This window comes from Triturus cristatus, chromosome 4_1 (genome assembly GCF_964204655.1).
Source record: "Triturus cristatus chromosome 4_1, aTriCri1.1, whole genome shotgun sequence".
Classification (NCBI taxonomy): domain Eukaryota; kingdom Metazoa; phylum Chordata; class Amphibia; order Caudata; family Salamandridae; genus Triturus; species Triturus cristatus.
This window is the reverse complement of record NC_140585.1, coordinates 143,709,806-143,718,174: the sequence shown is the minus strand read 5'-3', so window position 1 is coordinate 143,718,174 and position 8,369 is coordinate 143,709,806. Positions and strand designations below refer to the sequence as shown.

General features: G+C 48.3%; 2 non-coding genes across 2 annotated transcripts; one reads left to right on the top strand and one right to left on the bottom strand.

Moving 5' to 3' along the window:
• The first annotated feature begins 1,986 nt into the window (after positions 1-1,986).
• On the top strand, positions 1,987-2,059 carry TRNAF-GAA (transfer RNA phenylalanine (anticodon GAA)). Its single transcript has one exon. It is a non-coding gene; the product is annotated as a tRNA-Phe (tRNA).
• A 6,238-nt stretch (positions 2,060-8,297) lies between these two features.
• Positions 8,298-8,369, bottom strand: TRNAE-UUC (transfer RNA glutamic acid (anticodon UUC)). The gene has a single exon. It is a non-coding gene; the product is annotated as a tRNA-Glu (tRNA).

Below are 8,369 nucleotides of genomic sequence, written 5' to 3'. Positions count from 1 at the left end.
GGTTTCCTCGCGACCAAAGTAAGCATTTCTGCTTCGTAATGTGACAAAGGTAAATATTCTTGTCTGGAGTGTTGATAAAACATGTAATTTTAAGCATGTTTTGTGGTATCTGATAACTAAGGATGTGTGCATGAGGGCTGGGAGTTATGCAGAGGGCACTGTGGGTGTCTGTGTATGTGAATAGGTGGGCACTAGGAAAACAAAAAGAAACAGGTAAATAAGTAAGAGGCGAACTGTTGGGGTAACAGTCGGAGACACTCAGGAAAGGTATGGGCTAGATATGAAACCCATAGCACAGGCCAAGGAGGCAGGACATGGGGACAGAGGGCCGTGGTGGGCTGTGGTGAGGGGGCCGGAGGTGTGTGCGAGTACCCCTTCTGTAGCATACTTTCATGGCAAATGCAACTAGAGGGCGACAAATGTTATTCAATGAGAGATAGGATCAGACTTTTAAAATCCGACCACTAACTTTGGGGAAAATAAGACGGCGAAAATAAAATAAGGACCAGATTTGAATACCCCTTTTGCCAATGAACATCATCCTCCCTGCACAGGCCCTTTCAGGCGCTAATATTTACAGCTGTTGGACAGCAGCGCGCACAGGCCGAGGCGCTGTGCCGGCCTTTTTACCGGCTGTAAGAAAGGCCTGGGCAGCGCCCACCCTTCTAGGAACAGCTTGGTCCCTCTGGGCGCTGGGAAGAAGCAAGCGGTGACAGGCTGCTCTGCTCCCCCTCCCCTGACCCAGGGCCCCCATTCATGCCCATCTCTTCCTCCAGGTGATAAATCACTGACTGTCTCATAGGAGCAGGGTGGGGGCGTCTCACCCGTGAACCTCATGCACTTGGGTCTGCTGCTGTGTCTCATTCTGGCACGAACATCACTGGCCCTCAATTAAGTCCCTCATTTGAGCCATCCAAAGAAGGCGCTGCTTTGTTTTAGGCTCTCTTGGGCAAAGATCACACAAGTAGTCACGTCGTAAGTCAGAAATGTCTCTGTGACCCCAGAGCCTCTGGAGTCTTGGGCCAAACTCAAGTTTTTTGCCGCCCTCCCCCTTTTGACGCCCTAGGCGGCCGCCTAGGCTTGCCTAATGGTAGAAACGGCCCTGCTGGGAAGTGTGAGGGGATTGTGAGACACCAGCAGCAGGGCTCAGGGCAGGCCCCACCCCCTGCACATGTCTATACACATGCATACATGGGGGCGGTAACAGGAACGGGCCGTCCTAGTGAAGGAGGAGGCCATGTGTGAGGCCGGTGACACCCGGGAGGTGACGCCTGAATCATCCGGTGATTGAGGTCTGACGGGTCAGACACCGAACAGACCCTGGTGAGAAGGGGGTTGTGCGAAAGGACTGATTGAGGTCTCTCAGAGGGGCACCGGGAAGGTAATAGGTGTGGAGGGAGTGATTGACGTCTCTCGGAGGCAGTAGCGTAACAAAAAGTGAGGGGACCCCCTTGCAAGAAATGCTGAAGGACCCCCTCCAGTATGGGTAAGCCTTTGTTACGCCCCTGCTCTGAGGGGCACTAGGATTGGAAAGGGGGTCGGTGCGGAGGGAGTGATTGAGGTCTCTCTGAGAGGCACCAGGGAGGGAGGGAGGGGCTGGGGTTAGGGTGGGTGCAGTTTTACCTGCTTGGATTTAGTTACGCTTTGGGAAGGGTCACGGTGTCGATGACGTCACTGCTTAAAATGTCAGCTGTGTGTCTGGTCTTCACTCTTGGGAGGAGAGCAGCGACCCCCAGCGAGGCCTCTGTCAGTGTAAGGGTGGAGGTGATGGTGGTGAATGAGACCTGTGAACCTAGCGATGAGACCTGTCAACCTGGGATGAGACCTGTGAACCTGGGATGCGTCCTATGAACCTGGCGATGAGACCTGTGAACCTGGGATGAGACCCATGAACCTGGAGAGGAGTGCTTTAAGCTCTTCAGGGATGTTTAAGACTTCTTCCATGGTGTCTGCACATGAATTGGTCACATACTGCTTTCCAATGAGGCCGAAATAGCTCAGTTGGGAGAGCGTTAGACTGAAGATCTAAAGGTCCCTGGTTCGATCCCGGGTTTCGGCAGATGCCTTTTGTTGTCGATTATAAAATGTATGAAATTTACATTAGTGAATGTTATTTTAATTAATATTTTTTAGTTCAGAAATAAAAATTAGTTAATGAAAGCAGATCAAAGTGGATCAAAGAAACCAATGGAAAATAAAGAGAGGCAGAAATAAAGAGCAATGATGGAGTGGGAGGCAGAGTGAAAGATGAAAGGAGGGAGAAGAGGAAGGAAGGGGAAAAGAAGGATGTAAGAATAAAGCTAGGAAGGGCAGAGGGAGAGGGGAGGAGGAGTATGTAACAGAGGAAACAAGGGTGAAGGAAGGGAAAATAACAAACATGACCAAGAAGGGAAAAGAGGCCAATGAAGAAATGTAAGAAACAATGACTACTGAGGTCTTTAACACATCAATAAATGGGAGCCATATTTATTTTTGTCTGCTTAGAAAAAATACGATTTGTAGGTAGATTTAAGAATGGAGGACCCAAATCAACAAAGAAATTGTAAATCTACACCTGTAGATTTGCAACTATGTTTGGGTCTCTATTTAGGAACAGTTTGGATTCGCAAAGAATTCTACGATTACTCATTAGAAGCTGTGAGGGTTTCAGCTTCCTAAGGTACTCACAAACTTAAGTTCCAACACACATTCCTAATTGTGCTTGCCAAAAAGTACATTTGCATTTCCTAATATGCTATTTTTCTCCTCCGTGTTGAAAATATTTAACCCCTTCCTCTACAATCCCATCAAAGTTTGGGGTGTTCCCCTCTTTTTACTACTATAGATGAGGTTTATTCCAGCCCTTGGAAGATTAAATCACAAGCTATCTCCCGGGTGAGGACAAATTCTGAAAAAGTCTGGGAATAGCTGCAATGTCACAAGTTTGTTGGAGGACACAAACTTTCCATGGCATTACAGCCCTTTGACATAGACCCGCCCCTGAAGCATGTTTACCCCCATATTATTTTGCACCATACTGGTGTAATTTTACTTGCAAATAAATAGATTTAAGACATTAAGGGGCACATTCTCAAGAGCGTGTGATAATTATCACAAAATTAGCTTAACACAACTTTGCATATCGCAGTCTATCGCGGGAAAACAACTCCGTGTTAACGTAGTATTCTCAACCCGGCGGCACCATGCGATAGTCCCACAATAATGCATCAAATGACAGCGTTAAAATCAACGCAACACCGCAAAAATGCAAAACACAAACGCGAAAAATGTTGCGATGAGGCCAATCACGACTAACCCCGGGCGTAGCACTACGCTTCGCCCACGTAGTGTACGTAGTGCTGCCTGCTTCGCACTTTCCGAAGTAGGCGAAGCAGGGCAGCGCTACGCACACGCCGAGGGCGAAGCGTAGCTGCCTGCCACCCGCCACCCACCTCCCGCCTGCCCTCCTTTTAAATAATATCAGCAATGAAAAATAAATTAAAGTAAAGCGACTTACCTTAAGCGCGGCGTCTCCGGGGCTCCCTCTTTCTCGTTTCTAATTTCTTCTGGCAAATGCGCATGCGCGGACACCCGCGCATGCGCATTTCTTGCGAGATATGTGCGCATGCGCGGGCGTCCGCGCATGCGCATTTGTCAGAAGAAATTAGAAACGAAGAAGAGGGAGCCCCGGAGACGCCGCGCTTAAGGTAAGTCTCTTTACTTTAATTTATTTTACATTGCTGATATTATTTAAAAGGAGGGCGGGCGGGAGGTGGGTGGCACGTAGTGGGGCTACGCGAAGCGCGTAGTGTGCGTAGATTTGGGCACACTACGTGCTGCTTCACGTAGCCCCACTACGCCCACTACGCCCACCCTTAATCACGACACAAAAATCATTGATAACCAGTGACAGCCCTGCAATTCCCACGCATCATGCAGGAAAATGCATTATAAAAGCAGAAGAAGAAAACACACCTGTGAACCTGGGATGAGACCTGTGAACATGGGTTGAGCCCTATGAACCTGGCGATGAGACCTGTGAAGCTTTCGATGAGATCCCTGAGCCTGTCGATGAGAATTGTGAACCTGGGATGAGACCTGTGAACCTGGGATGAGACGTGTGAACCTGGTGATGAGACATGTGAACCTGGGATGAGACCAGTGAACCTGGTGATGTGACCAGTGAACCTGGTGATGAGACCAGTGAACCTGTCGACGAGACCCCTGAACCTGTCGATGAGACTTGTCAACCTGAGATGAGACCTGTGAACCAGCGATGAGACCTGTGAACCTGGCGATGAGACCTGTGAACCTGTCATTGAGACCCCTGAACCTGTCGATGAGAATTGTGAACCTGGGATGAGACCTGTGAACCTGGGATGAGACCTGTGAACCTGTCAATGAGACCCCTGAACCTGTCGATGAGACTTGTGAACCTGGGATGAGACCTGTGAACCTGGGATGAGACGTGTGAACCTGGCGATGATATGTGTGAACCTGGGATGAGACCAGTGAACCTGGTGATGAGACGTGTGAACCTGTTGATGAGACCCCTGAACCTGGGATGAGACCTGTGAACCTGGGATGAGACGTGTGAACCTGGCAATGAGACATGTGAACCTGGCGATGAGACCCCTGAACCTGTCAATGAGACTTGTGAACCTGGGATGAGAACTGTGAATCTGGGATGAGACCTGTGAACCTGGGATGCGACGTGTGAACCTGGGATGAGAAGTGTGAACCTGGCGATGAGACTTGTGAACCTGGGATTAGACCCGTGAACCTGGCGATGAGACTTGTGAACCTGGCGATGAGACTTGTGAACCTGGATCGGAAACTTGTGAACCAGGGATTAGACCCGTGAACCTGGAATGAGACGTGTAAACCTGGCGATGAGATTTGTGAACCTGGGATTAGACCCGTGAACCTGGCGATGAGACTTGTGAACCTGGCGAGGAGACCCATGAACCTGGGGAGGAGTGCTTTAAGCTCTTCAGGGATTTACAGAACTTCTTCCATGGTGCCTTCACAAGAATCAGTCACATGATGGTATCCAATGAGGCCGAAATAGCTCAGTTGGGAGAGGTTAGACTGAAGATCTAAAGGTTCCTGATTGGATCCCGGGTTTCTGCGGAGGTTTTTTTTGACTAAGAAGTCTTGGAAAAGTTGAGAAAATAAAACGTGGCTTTAACAACATAGACCTTTTTTCTGCTCTTCCTTCAATAACTTCACTCCCCCCCCCCTTCCTGTCCTTCATTTATCCCCGATTTTAATTATTTACTTTTCTCACAGTTATACCTCCTTCCAGCACAATCCCACTAAATAGTCTGAGAGATTCACCTTATGCTCAGTTGCACTTATTGAATGGCAGCCCTGGGCTCACTCTCTCTCAGTCTGATGTGACTTGCAGACTGAAGACACAATCACATCCAGTGAATGACAGTCAAGCACAACCCCACTAGGGCAGACCAGGAGCCAGACACACTCAATGCAACTTCACCATCGGTCCCCGGGACCTCAGGAAGGCTGGAGGAGGGGGGGGGGAGGGTCGCAAGCCCCCTCCCCTATAAAATTAATTGTGCCAGCCCCCCAGATCCCGGCTCAACCCAATGGCTTTGCTTTGGAAGCACAGGAGCCCGCACTTAAAAAAATTAATTACTGTGGATTTGCGGATCCTCAGTAGATTTGCGGAAGCATTTACAAAAATGTTTTTGGCCTAAGGGCTGTGCCTCTGGAACCCCCCACCCCCTCCTTCAGGCCTAGGGGGCCAGTGTATCCGTACCCTGCCATTGCTAGGGACTCAGGGGCTTATTTATGAGCCCTTGTGTCACTTTTGCGCCACCAGTGCGTCACTTTTTGTGACGCAGCAGCGGCGTAACAAAATGAGCCTTGTTGCTCCATATTTACAAAGTGATGCATCTAGGTAGATGCATCACTTTGTAAACCCCTGTGCCACATTATACCTGCGCCAGGTATAATGTATGCAGGGGGCGCTCCAATGTGATCGGAATTTAATTTTGTGTGCAGGAAGTTTGTAAAGGACAGATTCATACGTCATGAGTGCCCCGTCTATCTCCAGTTGGGTCATGTCATGATATGTCATTGGTAATAATGGATGCTTCCTTCTATCTTGGTAGGAGTATCGCCGGTAGTATAAAGCGTTGATACGTCAGCCTGTTCCTTGGACACACATGGTAAATGTTTATTTACAAGCCCCTTGTTAAAAGTGATGCACCGGCGGCGCAGGGGGTCTAGTAAATTAGCCTCTAGTCTCTTTCCGTTGGGTGTAGTATCCTCCATTGGTCACTAGAGGACGGTCAGTCTTGATATCTCCAGACAGTGTCTCTCTTTGGTGATGGGGAAGTCTGGTCCACCTGATCCATCCATCAGGGGCCCAGGGCCATTATCCAGTGAAAATATTGCTTTAGACGCATCTTCTATCTTTTTTTTGCTGTTAGCGTAAACATTGGCACACTGCGCTTTATGTGAGGAACAGATTCAATTTCAGTGTTTTTGTCATCTCCCTTCATATGTTGAATAGTTACCAAGAAAGTGCAGAAATAAAAGAAAGAACATTTCAAATTTATATCTGCTTTGCTGTCTGTGTGTCTCCTTGTGAGTTATGCGGCGTGGAGGGTGCGTGGAGTCAAGTCCACACTGTGCGTGTTACTGCTGTGCAGCCACAGGACAAAGGTGTCCACACACCAGACACAGGGTGGCTTATTTACAAGCCCCTTGCGCCACTTTTGCGTCACTTTTAACATGGGAAAAGTGAAGCAAAAGTGGTGCAAGGGGCTTGTAAATCTGCCCCAGGAATGATAAAACACCTGTGTGGAGCATCACGTGACGCCCAGCACCGCCTAAAGATAATGGGGCAGATTTACAAGAAAGTGACGCATCTGTGAAGATGCATCACTTTCCCTGTGCCACTTTGAGAAACCCTTGTGCCACTATGGATGCGCTGTATTTGCAATACGGAGCAAGGATTGACAGATGCGTCAGATATTCTGATGTATCTGTTGACGCAAAAGTCACGCATTGCTGGAGTCGTGTCGCAAGCATGACGCAACTCCAGCAATGCAGGAGGATGCCTATCTTCATTGTGCCGCGTCACTCCTTATGCCTGCTTCAAGCAGGTGTAAGAATTTTACGCAGTGGCATCCTAGAAGTGGCGCAGTGAAATGTTCTAGATTTCACTGCATCACTTCTACGAGGCTTTTTTGCGTTGGAACGCCCACCCTACATACATTATACCTGACACAGGTATAATGTGACGCAGGGCTCCCTAGATGCGTCACGTTGTAAATGGGCCGCATTTTTACGCTGCTGCTGCGTCACAAAAAGTGACGCAACTGCGGCGCAAAAATGCCGCAAGGGGCTTGTAAATCTGCCCCACAGAGACCAGGAGGATGAAAACAGGAAGGGAGGGGTCATCTGAGAGAGAGAAATGGCCTCACTGGTCCCTGCTCAATACCTTGAATAAAACAAAACAAATTAAGTAAATAGTAAAGAAAACTCAGGTCCCACCGAGATTTGAACTCGGATCGCTGGATTCAGAGTCCAGAGTGCTGACCATTACACCATGGCACCGCCTGTCACTGTTCACTCATCTGAAGAGACAGCCTGTCGCTAGTCGTCACCTGTGGACATTCTATTGCTCAGCAGTGTATGTGAAACGCGCCACGAAAGAAGTCTATTTCACAATTAAGCCCTTAAAACAAGATACACCAAACTTTTCTTTACCCAAACACACGGAAAAGGACACATTTGGGGCTTTCAACTGTCCTTTTAGGGCAGTACTCTCACTTGCTCAGAGTTGGTGTAAGGCGGAAACTTCCCACATCTTAATCTTCTAGAAATCCACACACAGCAGGTTTAATGTCATAAAACAAACTCTAAAACACAACAAGGCACAGGATTTATGTCAGAAAACAGAGTCTGAAACCGCCTCTTCCGTAGCACGGGCGGAGCAGGAAATAAACACGCATCTTCCACGGAGAGAGCACGGGAAACTGGTGCTTTGTAATCCACGCGCTATTTATATATAATCTGTACTCTTTGTTGTGCAATAAAAGACAAACAACGAATAACCCTTCGTAGTATTAATCTGACGTTTGTTCCTCCCGGTCATTAATATACAGCAGCTGTGCAGCGAGGGCTGGGGCGGGAACAGGAGCTGTGGGGTCGTGCAAACCTCAAAGGGCTTGAGACTGATAGCAGCGGAGGAGAAGAAAGTGAAATTTATTAATATTTAGGGGATTTTAGGTTTGTAGGAAATAAGTGAAGTTTAATATGTCCCTATAGTAAAATATGTGATCTTCCCATACCGGGAGTCGAACCCGGGCCGCCTGGGTGAAAACCAGGAATCCTAACCGCTAGACCATATGGGA